Source organism: Bos indicus x Bos taurus, chromosome 5 (genome assembly GCF_003369695.1).
Source record: "Bos indicus x Bos taurus breed Angus x Brahman F1 hybrid chromosome 5, Bos_hybrid_MaternalHap_v2.0, whole genome shotgun sequence".
Classification (NCBI taxonomy): domain Eukaryota; kingdom Metazoa; phylum Chordata; class Mammalia; order Artiodactyla; family Bovidae; genus Bos; species Bos indicus x Bos taurus.
In genome coordinates this window covers 7,620,691-7,640,110 of record NC_040080.1, presented here as the reverse complement: position 1 = coordinate 7,640,110, position 19,420 = coordinate 7,620,691, and the positions used below count along the sequence as shown (strand labels likewise).

Below are 19,420 nucleotides of genomic sequence, written 5' to 3'. Positions count from 1 at the left end.
CAGTTTAGTTGTTCAGTCGTGTCCGATTCTTTGCGACCCATGAACCGCAGCACACCAGGCCTCCTTGTCCATCACCAACTCCCAAAGTTTACCCAAACTCTTGTCCATTGTCGGTGATGCCATCCAACCATCTCATCCTCTGTCATCCCCTTCTCCTCCTGCCCTCAATCTTTCCCAGCATCAGGGTCTTTTCCAATGAGTCAGTTCTTCACCTCAGGTGGCCAAAGTATTGGAGTTTCAGCTTCAACATCAGTCCTTCCAATGAACACCCAGGACTGATCTCCTTTAGGGTGGACTGGTTGGATCTCCTTGCAGTCCAAGGGACTCTCAAGAGTCTTCTCCAACACCACAGTTCAAAAGCATCGATTCTTCAGCACTCAGCTTTCTTTATAGTCCAACTCTCACATCCATACATGACCACTGGAAAAACCATACCCTTGACTAGATGAACCTTTGTTGGCAAAGTAATGTCTCTGCTTTTTAATATGCTGTCTAGGTTGGCCTTACTTTCCTTCCAAGGAGCAAGCATCTTTTAATTTCATAATCACTGCAATCACCATCTGCAGTGATTTGGGAGCCCAGAAAAATAAAGTCAGCTGCTGTTTCCACTGTTTCCCCATCTATTTGCCATGAAGTGATGGGCCCAGATGCCATGATCTTAGTTTCCTGAATGTTGAGCTTTAAGCCAACTTTTTCACTCTCCTCTTTCACTTTCATCAAGGGGCTTTTTAGTTTTTCTTCACTTTCTACCATAAGAGTGGTGTCATCTGCATATCTGAGGTTATTGATATTTCTCCCTGCAATCTTGATTCCAGCTTGTGCTTCTTCCAGCCCACAGGTTTCCTCATTTGAACTGGATTTCAGTCAGGGTCACAGGATGTTTCCTTAAAATGAATCATCATCTGAAAAGTCTGAGAAGCTTCCAGCTAGGCCTGATGTTATTCCTGAGCTGATTCTGGCTGCTGCTGCTGCTGCTGCTGCTGCTAAGTCGCTTCAGTCATGTCCGACTCTGTGCGACCCCATAGACAGCAGCCCACCAGGCTCCCCCGTCCGTGGGATTCTCCAGGCAAGAACACTGGAGTGGGGTGCCATTTCCTTCTCCAATGTATGAAAGTGAAAAGTGAAAGTGAAGTCGCTCAGTCGTGTCTGACTTAGCTACCCCATGGACTGCAGCCTTCCAGGCACCTCTGTCCATGGGATTTTCCAGGCAAGAGTACTGGAGTGGGTTGTCATTGCCTTCTCCAAATTCTGGCTAGGACTGATCAAATCAGTCTAAATTTTCCTTAGGATGACCCTAAGCCTCCCTCTTCTAGTTTTACTTTCTGAGACTCTTCTGATGGGGACCTCCCGAAGGGAAGAGAGAAGTGGGTGGCAGAACATCTGAGGTAATCTTCCCTGCCTCCTTGTCTGGGTGATGGATCACAGGGTTTTTTACAACTGCAAGTTTCTTAGCAGAAACTCAATGGCCTTCAAAGCCCAGGGGTAACAGGGTCCCATGGGGCCTGTGGAGAACCAATGGGTAGGTGTTCTGCTTGAAGGTGTTCACGTTCAAAGCTAAAAATCACAAATCCAGGCCCTTAGCAACACAGATTCTGTTTGTTACTCCTGAATCTAGATTCTATCCCAAACCCCTTTATTTTATTTTATTTTATTTTATTTTTTAAAATATGGAACGCTTCACGAATTTGCGTGTCATCCTTGCGCAGGGGCCATGCTAATCTTCTCTGTATCGTTCCAGTTTTAGTATATGTGCTGCCGAAGCGAGCACCCAAACCCCTTTAAAATGGGGAGACTACAGTTTAAAAGGGAGGAGGGGGTTTGCACACTGAGTCCAAATGTTAGGGGAAGCACACTGACTGAAATCGCCCACCCTGGCCAAGTACCTGAGTAACCATTTGCATGAGTTGTTTTAAGACAGGAGGTCCTGGTAAGGAACACGAAACTAACAGGCCACCACCAATGGGAAGAGTTCGGGAAAGGTCAAAAGGAGACACCATGTGTTCGACCACCTCCCAGAATCTTTCTTGCTGGCATCCATCTTGGCTGGGCGATGCGATGAGTGTGCCTTCAGGAAGGACTCTGAGTCAGAATCATTGGCTAAAGACAACCTGGAAACTAATCCCATCATCATAAAACCCGAGACTGCAAGAACGTGGCAGAACAGTCCTCCTAAGTGACCTTACCCTATTGCTCTCTGCCTGGGTGCCCCTTCCCAATAAAATCTCTTGCTTTGTCAGCGCATGTGTCTCCTTGGACAATTCATTTCCGAGTGTTAGACAAGAGCCCATTCTCGGGCCCTGGAAGGGGTCCCACTTCCTGCAACACAGAGTCTTGAAAAATCAGTGTTTCCAAGCAACTCATTTGTCATCTTCTTTCTCTCTTCCCCTCACTTTCTCCAACTCTCTCTTTCAGAGAGACTAGTCTGTTTGCCTGACCCTGAGAAAAGAAATGGAATGGACAGATGGAACCATCTTAGGCCATCCCTTGCCTCTTTTCTTTTGTTCTTCTTCTTCTTTTTTTAATATTTATTTGGAGGCACCGGGTCTTAATTGCAGCATGCAAGATCTTTAGTTGTGGCAATGCAAACTTTTAGTTTCCACATGCAAACTCTCAGTTCGTTGACCAAGGTTGAACCTGGGCCCCCTGAATTGGGAGCACCAAGTCTTAGCAACTGGACAACCAGGGAAGCCCCTGTTCTCTTTTCAGCAAATGGAGAACTAAAGCCCAGAGGTCAAATAACATAAATTACACAGTAATTTAGACAAGAAATAGTGGAAGCCAGATCTCTGGGGTTCTTTTTCATTACACATGCAAAATAAGTCACCTTTTGAGTGTGAGTTGGGAATAAGAGGAGAGTGGATGTTCCAGACCCCTTTCTCCATTGTGCAGCAGCTTTTATTGTCTGCTTTCTTTCTTTCTTTTTTTAATGTTTTGAAGAGAAAAAGCAGACTGCCTCTGATTAGTTTGGTTTTCTTGAACTGAATGTTTTAAATTCCATTCTGGTGCCTAAAAACAAACTTAATTGCCAATTTTGAATGGAATAAATAACACAATATTTATTCTGGTTTCCTGAAGAGCTACCAAGGCTGCAGACTTGCCATTTAGTCAGATCAAAAACAAATGCCTGAACTATGTCAGACACGTGAGGAATGCGGAGAGAAAGTCCCAAGAACCAACTGGGTGCTGGCCTTAGGTTCCTCCTGGAGAGAGGCAAGGGGGCCTGGCTTACCCACATTGCTGGAGAGTCTGCCCCCTCCCCCAGTGGGAGGGGATTACTACATTATTTGTTAAAGATAACTCAAACCAGGCTCCCCCCAGGTTCAAGCCCAGAGCTCCCTTAATGATTTCTTTTTAACCTCAATAAAAAAATGATACTCAAAAGAACTCATTCACTCCACAAATAGTTATCTACTGTGTGCAAGGCATTATTCCAGAATCCAGTGTTGAGTAAGATGGAAAACAGTGCCTGGGAGGAGCTTCAATTTGGGTCTAATGTGTATGAAGGGTTTCCTGGTATCCAATTCTTTTAGTAGATTATATCCCCTTTTAATAGTTCTTTTGTTTCAAAATGGAAATTATTTCATTTTTAAAATGAAAACTGATAGCAATTTAAAAAATTAGTATAAATGTAAAAGAGCACAGAGAAGAAAGTTAAAAATTACCTATTTTGTTTTTAACAAAAATATTACGTAGACTGATGGAGGGATGAATATATGATAAAACAAATACAGAAAAAGTTTAATAGTCAGAGCATAATATGGGCTTCCCTGGTGGCTCAGCAATAAAGAATCTGCCTGCAATTCAGGAGACTCGGGTTGTATCCCTGAGTTGGGAAGATTCCCTGGAGGAGAGCATGGAAACCCACTCCAGTATTCTTGCTGGGAAAATCCCATGGACAGAGGGGCCTGGAAGGTTACAGCCTAGGGGGTCGCCGAGTCGAAATGGCTGAGCAACTGAAGCAACTGCGCATGAATAGCATAACAGAGGGCTCTATAGTTCTTCCAGTTTTCCGTATGCTTGATCATTTTCAAGCATACTGGGGACAAATGTGAGCATGTTTTATCACCTGAATTTCATCCACTGTGTTATAACCTATCTCAGCTTCTGGGTTCATGGGTCCATCTTCATTTCTGAGAATTGGAATTCTATGGACTGTTTCCCAGAAGAATGTGTTATTTATTTAATCACACAGTACTTTGCATGCAGGAACTCAATCTTCATAGTAACCCTATGGGGAATGTTCTCATTACCCTCAACCTAAGCCTAAAATTGTGCACTTTATCTTCATGGTCTTTCCCTAACCCCGAGGTTAAGATCCCTTTCTGGAGGGCTGGGACCAGGGACTGTGCTGGAGCTGTGGGGAAAGGGGTTTACTTACAGTCCCAGGAGTGAGGCCTGGCAATGAATGTTTTTGAGTGAGTAAATGAACAGTGTATACATGATTGCAATTAAGGCTGCCCTTCTCTGGTGATCTAGTGGTTAAGAATCTGCCTTCCATTGCAGGGGATGCGGGCTTAATCCCTGGTTGGAGAACTAAGATCCCACATGCCACAGGGAAACTAAGCCTGTGTGCCACAACTAGAGAAGCCAGTGGTGGTGGTGGTTTAGTTGCTCAGTCGTGTCCGACTCTTGCGACCCCATGGACAGAGGAGCCTGGCAGGCTACAGTCCATGGGATTCTCCAGGCAAGAATATTGGAGTGGGTTGCCATTTCCTTCTGCAGGGGATCTTCCCAACCCAGGAATCGAACCCGGGTCTCCTGCATTATAGGCAGAGTCTGTAGCAACTGAGCTACAAGGGAAGCCCCCAGAGAAGCCAGTGGGCAACTGCAAAGATCCAGCACAGCGTGGAAAAAAAGAAAAAGATTGCCATGCACTCAGGCTTTTCCCAGGTGATAAGAAGGCATCCCTGAGGTCCAGCCCATGGCATGCCTAAGCTTGGAGCGGAAGGTGCTCACTGGAGAAGGGATAACTGAGTGATGTACCTGTCAGTTCCTCAAAGGTCAAGTGTCCACTTCCTATTCTCCAGCTACCCACTCCCATGACAGGCCCTTGGAGGTAATCAGTGATATGCATTCAGATTTAAGATAGTCACATCATGACATTCACATTCACATCTTACAGGTAGACAGCCCTGGCATTGAATTCTGTCTCTACCTCTTTCTTAGCTGTGTAACCTTAGTGAAGTGAAAGTGAAAGTCGCTCAGTTGTGTCCAACTCTTTGTGACTCCATGGACTATACACTCCATGGAATTCTCCAGGCCAGAATACTGGAGTGGGTAGCCTTTCCCTTCTCCAGGGGATCTTCCCAACCCAGGGATCGAACCCAGGTCTCCCACACTGCAGACAGATTCTTTACCAGCTGAACCACAAGGGAAGCCTGTGTGACCTTAACCAAGTCAATTAACTGCTTTGTGTCCGTTTCTTTACTGTGAAACAGGCAACAACTGCTTGATACCAAATTCTAGAGATGGCGGCAGCTGAGAGGAGATCCGATGTCCAGTTGAATTGCAACCTGAATGATGAATAGTCCTCTTTTAAGGATATGTGTTTTTCCACTGGCAGCCTGGGATGGTGGAATCACCACGTCACCAGGTAGTTCATTTGAGGCAAGATGCAGTAGTCCAGCTGACCTCAACAGCTTCAGTCATAAAACCGGACTGATAGTAACAGTGGAACCTAATCTGATAAATCTGTCAAGAATGTTTCACCATACATTGTACAGGGGATATGGGAACTAACATGGATTCACCCCCGTGGGCTGGGCACTGTTCTAAATATTTTACATGTATTATTTAAATGTAGTGTTTGAAACAAACTTTATGTTGATTGGGTTTTCTTATCTTTATGTTACCATTGAGGAGCCTGAGGCTTCAAGATTGCCTGGGGTCACATAACTAGCAAGCCCTGGAGCTAGGACTCCGACCAACCTTTGTCTACCTAAGGTTGCCTCAGTGACAGCTCCACTCTTCCACTTAGCCTCCCTAAATTGCCAGGCTCGGCCTATGGATACCTTTAACCTATGATCTTGGATTTCTTACAGGTGACCCAGCAGTGCTTGTCAGAAATACTAAATCAAAATCTCTGAGAGCTCCCTGGTGGCCTAGTGTTTAGGATTCTGGGCTTTCACTAACTGTGGCCCAGGTTGGGGAACTGAGATCCCGTAAGCCATGTAGCACGCCCCTCCTCTTCCAAAAAAAGAATCTCTGAGATAGCAGTGAGGTGGGGGGTGATTAGAGGTCTCCATTTTATTTCATTTAATTTTTTATTTTTGGCCATGAAGCTTGTGGGAATAAACTCGAGCCTCCTGCAGCGAAAGTGTGGAGTCTTAACCCCTGGACGGCCAAGGAATTCTCTAGAAGTCTTCATTTTAAACAAGCCACAACCCTCCTCTACCCCACCACAGTGAGCCTGCGTGGACGTGGCTTTTCCTTTCTGGACGTCCCCCTCATGCCAGAGACTGCCTTTCTGTTGTTGTTGTTAACCTCAGAGGAGTGAGGGGAGCGATGGCACCCACGGAAGGAAGGGCTGGAGAAATGCCGATGGTGCAGGTGTGCTTCCCCTACCCCTTTCCAAGGCTTCCTTGAGGTGGATAGTGAAAAGCACAGGAGGCCATCTAAAGCGTACAGACTCTGCAGTCAGACTTGCTGCCTTGGACAAGTCACTTAATCCTTAAGGGCCTAGATCTGATAAACAGAGTGCCTGATGAACTCTGAACGGAGGTTCGTGACATTGTACAGGGGACAGGGATCAAGACCATCCCCAAGAAAAAGAAATGCAAAAAAGCAAAATGGCTGCCTGAGGGGGCCTTACAAATAGCTGTGAAAAGAAGAGAAGTGAAAAGCAAAGGAGAAAAGGAAAGATATACCCATTTGAATGCAGAGTTCCAAAGAATAGCAAGGAGAGATAAGCAAGCCGTCCTCAGTGATCAATGCAAAGAAATAGAGGAAAATAATAGAATGGGAAAGACTAGAGATCTCTTCAAGAAAATTAGAAATACCAAGGGAACATTTCACGCAAAGATGGGCTTGATAAAGGACAAAAATGGTAGGGACCTAACAGAAGCAGAAGATATTAAGAAGAGGTGGCAAGAATACACAGAAAAGATCTTCACGACCTAGATAATCACGATGGTGTGATCACTTACCTAGAGCCAGACATCCTGGAATGTGAAGTCAAGTGGGCCTTAGGAAGCATCACTATGAACAAAGCTAGTGGAGGTGATGGAATTCCAGTTGAGCTATTTCAAATCCTGAAAGATGATGCTGTGAAAGTGCTGCACTCAATATGTCAGCAAATTTGGAAAACTCACCAGTGGCCACGGGACTGTAAAAGGTCAGTTTTCATTCCAACCCCAAAGAAAGGCAACGCCAAAGAATGCTCAAACTATTGCACAATTGCACTCATCTCACATGCTAGTAAACTAATGCTCAAAATTCTCCAAGCCAGGCTTCAGCAATACATGAACCGTGAACTTCCAGATGTTCAAGCTGGTTTTAGAAAAGGCAGAGGAACCAGAGATCAAATTGCCAACATCCACTGGATCATTGAAAAAGTGAGAGAGTTTCAGAAAAACATCTATTTCTGCTTTACTGACTATGCCAAAGCCTTTGACTGTGTGGATTACAATAAACTGTGGAAAATTCAGAAAGAGATGCGAATACCAGACCACCTGACCTGCCTCTTGAGAAACCTGTATGCAGGTCAAGAAGCAACAGTTAGAACTGGGCATGGAACAACAGACTGGTTCCAAATACAAAAAGGAGTACATCAAGGCTGTATGTTGTCACCCTGCTTATTTAACTTATATGCAGAGTACATCATGAGAAATGCTGGGCTGGATGAAGCACAAGCTAGAATCAAGATTGCTGGGAGAAAAATCAATAACCTCGGATATGCAGATGACACCACCCTTATGACAGAAAGTGAAGAGGAGCTAAAGAGCCTCTTGATGAAAGTGAAAGAGGAGAGTGAAAAAGTTGGCTTAAAGCTCAACATTCAGGAAACTAAGATCATGGCATCTGGGCCCATCACTTCATGGCAAATAGATGGGGAAACAGTGGAAACAGCAGCTGACTTTATTTTTCTGGGCTCCCAAATCACTGCAGATGGTGATTGCAGCCATGAAATTAAAAGATGCTTGCTCCTTGGAAGGAAAGTTATGACCAATCTAGATAGCATATTAAAAAGCAGAGACATTACTTTGCCAATAAAGGTCCATCTAGTCAAGGGTATGGTTTTTCCAGTAGTCATGTATGGATGTGAGAGCTGGACTATAAAGAAAGCTGAGTGCTGAAGAATCGATGCTTTTGAACTGTGGTGTTGGAGAAGACTCTTGAGAGTCCCTTGGACTGCAAGGAGATCCAACCAGTCCATCCTAAAGGAGATCAGTCCTGGGTGTTCATTGGAAGGATTGATGCTGAAGCTGAAACTCCAATACTTTGGCCACCTGAGGTGAAGAACTGACTCATTGGAAAAGACCCTGATGCTGGGAAAGATTGAGGGCAGGAGGAGAAGGGGATGACAGAGGATGAGATGGTTGGATGGCATCACCGACTCAATGGACAAGAGTTTGGGTAAACTTTGGGAGTTGGTGATGGACAAGGAGGCCTGGCATGCTGCCGTTCATGGGGTCTTAAAGAGTCAGACATGACTGAGTGACTGAATTGACTCAGTTTTCTATTTGTAAAATGAGCATGATAAACCCAATCTTCCAGGATTATGGTGAGAATTAGGTAAACTGTTTAAGTTTCTTGTGCCTCCCAACATTTGCCACATGTTTAAAATTCATCTCAGTAATGTACCTCCAGTTCCTAAGACTGTATGGCACAAATGTGGAAATGATAACATTTATAAAGATAAAATCTTCACAAATCTCACAGTTGATCCTCACTAAATAACTTTCTTTTTTTGACCTCACTGCACAGCGTGTGAGATCTTAGTTTCCTGCATGCCTGGATCTCAGTGGTATCTGACTCTCTGAGACCCCATGGACTGTAGCCCACCAGGCTCGTCTGTGCATGGGATCTTCCCGCAGGAATATTGGAGTGGGTTGCCATTTCCTTCTCTAGGGGATCTTCCCAACTAAGAGATAGCACCCCCGTCTCCTGTGTCTCCTGCATTGCAGGCAGATTCTTTACCACTTATCTGTTGGGACAAATGCTCAGTCATGTCCGACTCTTTGTGACCCCGAAGACTGTAGCCCGCTAGGCTCCTCTGTCTATGGGATTTTCCAGGCAAGAATACTGGAGTGGGGTGCCATTTCCTCCTCCAGGAGATCTTCCTGCCCCAGGATTGAATCTGCATCTCCTGCATCTCCTGCACTGCAGGTGGATTCTTCACCCCTGAGTCACAGAGGAAGCCCCTTGGTTCCCTAACCAAGGATCAAACCTGCACTCCCAGCATTGGAAGTGCAGAATCTTAACCACTGGATCGCCAAGGAAGTCCCCCCTCAATAAAGAAATTTATGTGCATATACATACATGTGTGTAAAATGAAGAGGGAAAAGAACTCTAGGAATCAATGGTAGGGTGGGATGGATGACACGGTGTTTGGATCTGAAGCTCTGGATTCAAATTCAACCTGGACCTCTGACAGCTGGTTTCTCCTTCGGGTGATCTCCCCTTAACTTTTGGGTCTTCTTTGTTGAGTCGTCAAGTCGTGTCCCACTCTTTGCCACCCCATTCACTGGGTCTTCTAAGCGGCCTCACATCCTTTAGGGAAAGATCCTAGACAAACAACAACCTTGGGTTCCCACTCTTGAAAAGGGCACAAGGCTCCTAGGGTTTTGGGGGAGCCTACACTGAAAGCAGCTAGAAACTCTGGGGCGGGGGCGGAGGGGGTGCTCTGTACACGCATGAAGAAGGGCGGAGGCGCTCAGGGAGACCAGCACCGTCCCAGAAATGCAGAATCGCCAAGAGAAAAGCCCTAAGAGGGCAGGACACTTGCAAAGAAAATAAAGGTGAATTCCAGGCATGAGCTGTCGGCGAGGAAGGGGGACCTCCCCGCCCCCTCCGCCCCCAGGTGCGCGGCCCGCGCCGCCCACCCCCGGCGCCCGGCGAGGGAAGCCGCGCTCTAGGACCCGAGGAGGAGGGACTGCAGGGAGACCGAGCCTCCAGCGGGTGCTGCCGCGAGCGGCCGGCCGGCGGGGAGGGCTGGAAATGAAAGTAAAGCGCTCCGGAGCCACATGGACGGAGCTGCCGGGGCGGCGGCGCCGGGAGCAGGATGCGGCTGCCCGTAATTAAATAGCATTTACTCTTATTATTACTAATAATAATAACGTAATCATACCTCTAGTCATAGCATACCATTTATCGGGCTCGGCGCAGGCCCGCGGGGAGCGCAGCCCGGCCGAGGTGAGTGCAGCGTGCGGCCCGAGCCCCGCGGGGCAGAGGCCGGGGGCCCGACCGCGGACGGGCGGCCGGCGCGGGAAGGGCTCGGGGTACCCGGGGGCCGCGCCGGGCCGGGCGGAGGCGCGGGGACCCCTGGCCCGGCCGGAGCTGCGCTGGGGACGCCTGGAGAGTGCATGTTGCAAAAATAAAGACACAGCTTCCTCCCCCTCCGCAATCCCCCTTTCCTTCTTTTTGGGGCTCCCCCTCCCGGCCCCCGCGCCCAGCCCCAAAGTTTCAAAGTTATTGTGCGGCCGGGGGCACCTGCCGCTGGGTGATTTGGCCGCCTCTGCAAGCCCCCGGGAGGTGTCTCGGAATTTCTTGCATGGGGGCTCTCTCTTGGGCGTCCGGAGCTTTGGGGTGCGCGGAGCCTTTGCGGGTCCCCGCGATGGGGTTCGAGGGGATTGGCGATTGGCGGGGGCGTCGCTGGCAGCGCTCCCCTTCCTTTTGTGTGCGCCTTGGCCCCGCAGCGCCGGGAGTTGGAGGGACCGCAGCGCGGGCGGAGGACAGCGGCCGCCAACGGGCCGCCCCTGCGGGCTGCGGCGGCCACGCGAGCCCGGGGATCCGGGGCCTGCGGCCCGGCCGCGGGGAGAGGGCGGCAGGAAAGGGGGGCGCGGTCTGGGTGGGGGGAATTTCCGGTCGTGGGATCGGTCCCAGGACTCCTAGGCCTGCGAGAATTCCGTCGTCTGACCAGGTGCGCTCAGGGGCTGCGGGGGACAGCTCCAGTGCCTGCGGGGCGCCCCCTGAATATGGGTCCCCGAGAGCCACCCACAACGGCGGCCTCGGACCCCTCTACTACCCTCCGCGGGCCTCAGGACCCTTCCCGGCCTGCCCCTTTCTTTCCCTGATTTCCCCCTAAAATCTGACCGACTAGGACGTTTATAGGTGCCTGATTTGGGGGTCTTTAACAGAGACAAAGCAGTATTCCCAGGAGAAAAAAAAATCAGGATTCACTCTGATGGACTCTGATGGGTGTGATGCCTACATGCCATCTGTGGGGAAAAGTAGGGGCTGGAGAAGGGGTCTGAGCCCAGAGTAGGGGACTGGGGGCCCCCAGCAGCTTTGTCAGGGATTTCATTTTCCTGGGGCTGCTTACTGGGACTTTGGTCCTGGGTACAAGACTTTGAACCCCAACTTCTTAGCATTTTCCCTCAGAGCTTGCAGTTCATCAAGTTCCATGAAAATAGCAGAATGCAGATCCTTGAATCCTCACACAAATGGGATAATTATAGTATGTTTAGCAACTGTTGGACACAAAATTCCAGCAGAATCTTTCATTCTGTTACCAAATCTTCCTCTTCCTCTCTCTGCAAATACAAGCATACCCACCTTGGTTGTCTTTCCCCATTTTTACTTCCCTTGGAAATTGGACTGCAAGCTAGAAATGATGCCCAGCAGATCACAATTAGAGCAGGTTTGAGGTGTGGGCTTCCTTAAGCTGGGAAGAAGAAACATGTTCCAGAAGGGTTGAGATCTGAGGATGGGAGAAAACTTCTGTGATCCCTGAGCTGGGATGACGGCTTCCCCAGTGTCTCAGCAGTAAAGAATCTGCCTGCAATGCAGGAGTCTTGGGTTCAATCCCTGGATCAGAAAGATCTGGAGGAGGGCATGGCAACCCACCCCAGTATTCTCGCCTGGAGAAGCCCATGGACAGAGGAGCCTGGCGGGCTGCAATCCACAGGGTCACAAAGAGTCGGACACGACTGAACATGCATGCACGTTCGTACTGGGATGAGGTTCCATGGATACTGTGAATGACTGCTGGCTTTTTGTTTAGGATGAACAATAAAGAATGTGGGTTTTGGTGGACTATATGGGGCTAAGAAGCTCTGTGGGATGATCTGGGCTCTTGAATCTTAAGTATAGGACAGTTGAGGCATCAGTAGGTTTGGATTTGAGAATCCAAACATAATAATCCCTTAAATAGCACTTTTTAGTTTATAACAAAAGGGTTTCCACATATGTTCTCTCATCTGTCCTCCATAGCAACCATGTCAGCTCGACATTTTTCAATCTTAATTTTCCAGATGAGAGATCTGAAGCTTAGAGAGTTGAAGGTCTTCCTGGAAAGTCACACAACAGAGTTAGGATTCCTGCTTTGTTTTCTGCCTGCAAATCTTCACCCTCTCCCAGAGCCCTGCCTACCTTAGCAAATTAGTCTTCAAGAGCCTCTTATGGTGTACAGTGTGATGCTGTGGAGTCGGCTTGGGTTGAGTTTGCCACTTAAAGGCTGGCTGGAAAGAGAAAAGTTAACTCTAGTGAAGCAATGAGAGAACAAGAAGATGATCAATACTGGGGTCCAGGCGGTGAGAGCGGAGAGAAGAGAGAGCTCTCAGGGTAACCTGGAAAAGTTAGGGAAGGTTTCCTCCAGCAGGTGGATCTTGAGCTTGAAAGGATGAGGAGGTGTGGCTGGGGTGGAGAAAAAGTAGGGAATTCTGGGCTCCTCACCACTGCTTCTGCGCCGCGACGTTGGTGTACATTTTCTCTGATTCTTCCAGCGGCTCCGTGAGGGGTAGGCACTATTATCTCCATTTCACAGATGAAGAAACTGAGGAACACAGGAACACAGGACCTTGGCTGGTCACCCAGGGTCACCTGGCTGGATTTGAAGCCAGTCCTGTGTGACAGTTGAGTGGGCTACATGGTGTCAGAATTGGACCACCTCCATCCCAAATATGGAGAGCAACAACAGGGACCCAGACAGTCTGAACTGGCAAACGCTCTAGGGGTGAGGACCCAGGCTGAAAGGTCGGTAGGCTCCCCAGGGCCAGAGTTTCACTGAACTAGCCTTGTGTCCCATGGTCTTATGGGGCTGGCCCAGTGCAAGTCCTCTCAGGCAGCTATTGGAAGCCTGATTTTAGAAGGCAGACTGGTGGTGGAAGGAGACTGGGTCCCGAGCATGAGATCCGAGCTCAGTTCCCAGTGCCTGCCAGAGCCTGATTTGATACTGCCGAGGAGCTTGTGCTTGGAAAGGAGAAGGATACGGATGATTAACCTGAGTCTCCCAAGGACAGAAACTGGTTCTGATTCACCCTCTGTGTCCCAGGCCCCCGTGGAAGTGCCAGGAAGACACGATCAACTATTGTCTTGTCAAATTGAATAATGTCCCAGTGTAGAGGAAGAAGATTTATTTTGCCCTGGGGGTTGGAAGGTCTTCCAAGAAGTGCCACTTAAAACATTGGAAAGGAAAAAAAAGAATAACGTGTTGGAAAGATGGGTTGAGAAAGGGCATTCTAAGGAGAGGAGCTGAGCTGGACAAAGGCAGGGCTGTGTAAAGTCAGACCGGGCAGGTTGTCTGGTACAGTCCACAGTGCGGGTGGCAGGTGTGAGTTCAGGTTCAAGTCAGGCTCTGCTACCGTGGTCCCTTGGGTTCTCTGGACCCAAGTTTCCTTTTCTGAAAAGGAACTCTGAGAGTTGATGTTTTATGGTAACCTCTAGGAGAAGCCCAGTGCCAGGGGATTGGGACAGGAGACTCATATGAGAGGAACTTTGTTGTTCAGTGGCCCAGTTGTGTCTGACTCTTTGCAACCCCATGGACTGCAGCATGCCAGGCTTCCCCGTCCTTCACCATCTCCTGGAGTTTGCTCAAACTCATGTCCATTGAGTCGGTGATGCCATCCAACCATCTCGTCCTCTGTCGCCCCCTTCTCCCCCTGCCCTCAGTCTTTCCCAGCGTCAGGGTCTTCTCCAGTGAGTTGACTCTTCACATTAGGTGGCCAAAGTATTGGAGCTTCAGCATCAGTCCTTCCCATGAATATTCAGGACTGATTTCCTTTAGGATGGACTTGTTTGATCTCCTTGCTGTCCAAGGGACTCTCAAGAGTCTTCTCTAGCACCATAGTTCGAAAGCATCAATTCTTCAGTGCTCAGCTTTCTTTATGAGAGGAACTAGGGGAGTTTATGCAGAAGGCAATGGCACCCCACTCCAGCACTCTTGCTTGGAAAATCCCATGGACGGAGGAGCCTGGAAGGCTGCAGTCCATGGGGTCGCTGAGGGTCAGAAACGACTGAGCGACTTCCCTTTCACTTTTCACTTTCACGCATTGGAGAAGGAAATGGCAACCCACTCCAGTGTTCTTGCCTGGAGAATCCCAGGGACGGGGGAGCCTGGTGGGCTGCTGTCTATGGGGTCGCACAGAGTCGGACACGACTGAAGCGACTTAGCAGCAGCAGCAGGGGAGTTTAAAATTTTTTAGTAACTTCACAAACACCAATCCAGCGATTAGCTAGTGGCCAGCTGTTATGAGTGCTTTCTCCTGGATAAGCTTATTGAATCTTTATGATAGCCATATACAGGTGGGTGCTACAATTATCCCCATTTTACAGATGGAGAAATTGTGGCACAGAAAGGTTAAATGTCATCCTGTAAGTGGCAGAGCTGGAGGGCAAACCGGGGCAGTCTGGCTCTTGAGTTGGCCCACTTGGGGACCAGGTGAGGCTAGGCAGGAGGGAGGCAGGAGACTCGTGGGGCCGGTGGTGGTACAGTTGAGACAGCAGAGGGTGGAGGTGTCCTCTGAGGAAGTCTGACTGCAGCTTCAGCTGGGGTTGATGAAGTGACGGCTATGTGTCAACTCCCTGGAGCCTCCACGGAAGCCAGCTCCTTTCATCACATTTAATGGTCCATAGAAAACGGGATCGTTTTCCTTTTCTCTGTCAACACCAGCTATGGGGCTCCTTCCCACCTTATTTATTTCTCCTAGTAAGTCTGTTTCTTTGCAAGTGCCCTGATGGCTTCTGCAGGTGTGTTAACGCCATTTCACCATCAGGCCTTGGAGGCCCAGAGGGAAGGGGAGGCAGCCTTTCTGCATCCAGGAGCTGTCTAGAGGTGACTTCAGTTCAGCAGCATTTCCTGAGCTCCGGATCAAAGCCTGAGATTCAAGCTTGATGGGCACAGCGGCTACAGCGCCAGCAACCACCACAGCTGGACGCAGCTGTGTGCCCACACTGTACTTGTGCTTTCTGTGTGCCTTCTGTTACCAAACCTGCTAGCAGCCCCATTTTGCAGAAGAGAAGACTAAGGTTCCCAGATCATACGACTGAGGTAGAGCAGGAGGGTCAGGGGGAGCCCGAGCCCGAGTCGGAGGTCTTAGCTGCCCTGCCAGAGAGATGCTGTCAAGCTGTTTCAGTTTCCAGGGAGCTCTTTGCTTTTTCTTTTCAAAATATTTATTTATCGATGTGGCTGTATGGGGTTTTAGTTGCAAGATCTTCATTGTGTCATGTGGAATCTTTCCTTGCGGCACGAGGACTCTCTAGTTGTGGCACACAGGCTCCTGAGCGTGCGGTCTTGGTTGTCCCGCAGTACATGGGATCTTAGTTCCCTAACCAGGGATTGAACCTGTGTCCCTTGCATTGCACAGTGGACTCTCAACCACTGGACCACCAGTAAAGTCCCTTGAGCTCTTTTCTTACCTGCCTGGAAACCTTAGTTATCTAACATGTGTGTCTAGTCTCTCATTCATCCTCATGATAATCCTTCATGATAAGAGAAATCTCTGTTAGTCAAAAGAAACCAAGGGGCGACCCACCCACCCTCCAATTCTTCCTGCTCTGTCCACAGTGTGACTCAGAGAGGGGACCAACCGGGTGTCAGATACCCTGAGACCGAGAGCTGGGGTCAGCCAGCAAGTGTCTATCGAGCACTTCCCTGAGGGCTGCAGGCAAAGGTCGAGACTGTGACCCTTTTCAGAGGCTCCTCTAAGCTCTGGAGCATTCCGTGTCAAACCCTGTCCCTCTGCAGGCAGAGGGGTCCAAAGTCCTGGCTTTCGTTCCCCGCTCCAGCACACACTAGCTGTGTGAGCGGGGCACCAGCACCTCCTCAGTCTTGGCCTCGGTCTTCTGGTCTGTGAAATGGCCTTGCTGATTCAGTCCCATCTGCCTCAGGTTGGCTCTGAAACTTAAATGAAGGAACTTTGAAAGTTATAAAGACCACCCAGTGTGATGGCCATGAATACTGAATAACCTCCAGAATGTTCCTGAATCTTCTCCACTGCCCGCCTTGATCTGGGCCTTGACCACAACAGCAGGCAGCCTCCTAACCTTCTACCTTTGCCTCTTAGGACCCACTCCCAAGGCAGCAGCCAAGGGGTCTTCTCAAAATTTAAAGGAGACCCTGTCAGGACTTCCCTCATGGCCCAATAGTTAAGACTTGCACTTCCACTGCAGGGGGCATGGGTTCGATCCCTGGTCAGGGAACTAAGATCCTGCATGCCACACAGCCAATATATAAAATAATAATAATAATAAATATTTTAAAAAATAGATGAGATTGTCAGTCCTCTGCTGAAAACCTTCTGGTGGTTTCCCAGCACACGTGGAGCACAGAGCTGGCTCTCGCACAGAGTGACCTGCGTGTAGCTCTCTGACCAGCTCCAGCCTGTCCCCTGCCCCTTTTGCTTCCTGCTTGACCTGCTCTCGTTCCAGTCCTGCAGCCTCAACTGGCCTTCTGTCTCTTCCTTGAACATTCTAAGCTTATTCCCACCTCAGGGCCATTCCCCAAGCTGCACCCGGTGCCAGGTGCGCCCTTACCCACCTCCCGTGTCCCCGTGACTGGCTCCTTGTCTCTTAAATGCCACCTCTCAGGACAGGCCTTCCCTAAGCTCCCAGCCGCCCCACCCCCGTCATTCCCTGCCACGTTCCCTATTTTAGTCTCTGTGTAGCTCTTATCTATATCTCTGCTTGTCTTGTGCATTTAACACTGACCTTTTTATTTGTTTTTCCACGCCTGAACCACAAGCTCCCCAAGGCCAGGGACTTCATTAATCTCATTCCCTCGGCTCCGGTAGAGCCCACTGCACACAAAGGTGTTCTGTGGTTGTTTGTTGAGTAAATGAACAGTAGTAGCAGAGTGGTCCAGAAGAGCCCTTGCCCAGAAAGAGTGGCCTAGACAGAAAGCAGGGCTTCCCTGGTGGCTCGGCGGTAAAGAACCCGCCTGCCAATGCAGGAGATGCGAGTTCCATCTGTGGGTTGGGAAGATCCCCTGGAGGAGGAAATGGCAACCCACTCCAGTATTCTTGCCTGGAGAATCCCATGGACAGAGGAGCCTGGTAGGCTCAGTCCATAGGCTCTAGGAGTCGGACACGACTGAGCACACAGGTGTCATCATTAGTCTTGCAAGGTGGATATCATTAGGTCCATCCTATAAAGGACAAAACAGAGGCTCAGACTGATGCCATGAAAGCTAGCATGAGTCAGGGCTATGATGGGAACCCAGCTCGGGGCCCTTTGCACTGCTCTGGCCTCTCTTCAGCCCATGATGCAGGCAGAGCAGCTCATGAAACTCTTGGTGCTCAGGTGTTAGGACCACAAGGATTTCTTCTCCCATGAACAGGAGCAGTGACTTCAAATTGCTCAAAAAAATAAAAAAAAGAATAGTAAGCAGTCAATCGGAGCTCTGGGACCCTGGTTGAGTTCTGGTTTTTTTTTTTTTTTAATGTGTGCATGCCCATAACTCCCAAGAGTAAGCTTCTGTTACTTTTCTATTAAAAAAAAAATAAAACAAAAGAGTTATTGTTCAAATGTCTCACTTGAGCAGCATAGCAGGTGGGTCTTGATGGAGAAGCAGGAGCAGAGCGTTGGTCCCCTGGAGAGAGATGTAGGTTTGAACCCTTCTGTGCAATTGGGCCCTTAGGTTGCTGGGAAGGAGAAAGACAAGGTGAAGAAAGTATTGAATCAAAGCCCTTTGGAGCCAGGGTGCTGCGGGAGGGTGGGGATTAGGCCTTGCTGCTGATGCTTGCTTTTACTTTGGCTTATGGTGGGGCGCCGGAGGAGGCCTGGGGCAAGTTTCTTGAACCTTGGTTTCTGTTCAAGGTGGCCAATTAAAAGAAACAAATTACAGGTTGCTGAGGCCTGTGGGTATCCATTGCATGTCCATTCCTGAACATACCTGCAACCCGCTTCCCTGGGAGCAGTGTGGCCTTGGACAAGTCACAGAGCACTCCAAGCCTCATTTTTTGTTTTTTGGCCGCTCCACGCTGCATGTGGGATCTTAGTTCCCTGGCCAAGGATCGAACCTGCACCCCCTGCATTGGAAGTACAGAGTCTTAACCACTGGACCACCAGGGAAGTCCTCAAATCTCTTTATTTTTTTAATAAAAAGACTTTACTTTTATAGGCCTAGCTTTTGGGTGGAAAGTGGGGATAAGAGCACCTATTTTTGAGATTACTGTGGGGATAAATAACCTGATCCTGAGAGCAGGGCTTCTCAAGCCCCTCTGTACTGCAGACCTGTCAGGCAGCCTGGGGCATCCATGAATGCCTTCTCAGAATACTCTTTCTAGATGCATATGGTAAAAACACACAGGATTACCAAGGAAATCAATGCTCTTGAACTACAGTTTGGGTCTCTTTTAAATCATTGCACTAAAAAATAAGAACTAGCAGTGAGTCTATGTAACTACCAAAATTTCAAAGTTGGGGTGAGCGTGAACCAAGATTTTGTTGTGTCTGCAGCAGCTGAAATGTGACAGGGAAAAAGCTGTGATTTCTGTGCCTGGCGCTCTTGGGGTGTTTTTCCTGTGTTCCTAATTGGAGGGGAATGGTCAGTATGAGGTAGAAGTTTGTGAAAAAAGTTGTGTTTTCCCAGACCCCTGAAAAAAGGTCACAGACCCCTGAGTTCTCTCCTTGGGACCCAGGTTCAAAACTCCTGCCTTAGAAGTGGCTGGAAACCCAGCAGGTGACCTCCAGAAATGACTTCCCTGGAGCAGAGGGTTGTCCATTGGACAGATGGGGGATGGAGGAGGATGAGGGGAAGGGATAAATGCAGACCCGGCGAGCTGACGAGTGAGGTCAGAGACCATGGAATTAAAGCCTTCCCGGTCTCTCTGGGTAGCCGTCGAGGGCCTGGTGAGTCGGGAGAAGTGCCAGGCATGGAGATGACGTAAGCTCAGATAGTGTTCGTGTGGTGTGGAACCTGTCTGCACACTGTGGTGGGGCGGTGAGTGCCGGGGGTTGTGGGGGGACGAGGAGTGCAGGTCCAGGCTGAAGGCAGCCTGTGGGGGTGGGGGAGCACTTTTGAGTTGGGAGGTGACACTATCTG

General features: G+C 49.0%; 1 protein-coding gene and 2 non-coding genes across 7 annotated transcripts in view; 1 reads left to right on the top strand and 2 right to left on the bottom strand.

Annotated features, from left to right (window-relative positions):
- Window positions 1-1,661: 1,661 nt before the first annotated feature.
- Window positions 1,662-1,768, bottom strand: LOC113893888. The gene has a single exon (XR_003511401.1). It is a non-coding gene; the product is annotated as a U6 spliceosomal RNA (small nuclear RNA).
- Window positions 1,769-9,934: 8,166 nt separating this feature from the next.
- The window catches only part of ZC3H7B (zinc finger CCCH-type containing 7B), a 56,628-nt gene continuing 47,142 nt past the window's right edge, over window positions 9,935-19,420 (top strand). For 2 of the 5 annotated variants that reach the window (XM_027540681.1, XM_027540680.1), the window contains exon 1: window positions 10,079-10,353. The gene's annotated coding sequence lies outside the window, so the exon portion shown is untranslated. Of the gene's footprint in view, window positions 9,960-10,077; window positions 10,354-19,420 lie in introns of those variants that run through there. The other 3 variants (XM_027540679.1, XM_027540677.1, XM_027540683.1) reach the window with 3 other exon arrangements.
- Window positions 18,375-18,447, bottom strand: TRNAG-UCC. The gene has a single exon. It is a non-coding gene; the product is annotated as a tRNA-Gly (tRNA).